This window comes from Penaeus monodon, chromosome 19, assembly GCF_015228065.2.
Source record: "Penaeus monodon isolate SGIC_2016 chromosome 19, NSTDA_Pmon_1, whole genome shotgun sequence".
NCBI lineage: Eukaryota > Metazoa > Arthropoda > Malacostraca > Decapoda > Penaeidae > Penaeus > Penaeus monodon.
Genome location: NC_051404.1, coordinates 32,606,196 through 32,607,046, shown reverse-complemented (window position 1 = coordinate 32,607,046; position 851 = coordinate 32,606,196).

Sequence of the window (851 nt, the reverse complement as noted above, 5' to 3'; positions counted from 1 at the left end):
CACTTATGAACCTTGCATTATGTGATGATGGGAGTATTGTCTATGACTGTGGCTTGGCATGGGTCAGTTATATCAATGTAATTGTTATATTACTAATGTAGTTTTCTGTGATAACCGTAAACTATGCCAGTCAGATTTATTTATGAATCCATGAAAATATTGAAAAGATACTCTTAACAATTTTTTAATATTGTCTGATGGAAGAGTATTATTTGATTATGATTTACATCTGTACTGTATTATGTTCATTATGTATTGCTGACTAACACTTAATGCTAGAAATTGTTTAGTTTTGGGAATGCATACACCTTACCCTCTGATATCATCCCTGATTCCTTATGTGTGTTTGTGAAAATTTGTGAAAGCAGAATTGGAGACTTGTTAGGCTTAATTCTAAATGTTTTTTGGTGGATGATCCAGCTACATGTTTTGTAAATTTTCCCCTAAGAAAGTTCCTCAGCAATATTGCAAGTAAGAATTAGAGGGAATAAAAAAAGGGAAAGTAATTGCTGATGTTATTGTAAGTTTAAACAACAAAATTGCAAAATTTATTGAGAGAATTAAATAAATAGGGGTGGAATTATTGAGAACATGAAAGAGCAAATAGATGCTAAGTTTTTATAGAAAATAAAAGACCTTCACAGCTACTTTTTTGGTTGAATGAAGCCATGAGTTGGCAGGTTCACCTAAAATCTGGCACAGGCTCACCTAATAGCATCTTGCATGCAGAACTTCATTTTCCATCCTTTGCTGGTCAAATCATACACGCATTTTCTGTCACAGCTGGTACAATGCCAATGCATAGTGCATAATTTCTAATGCACTGATTTTTGTGTAGCCATCTTAGATGT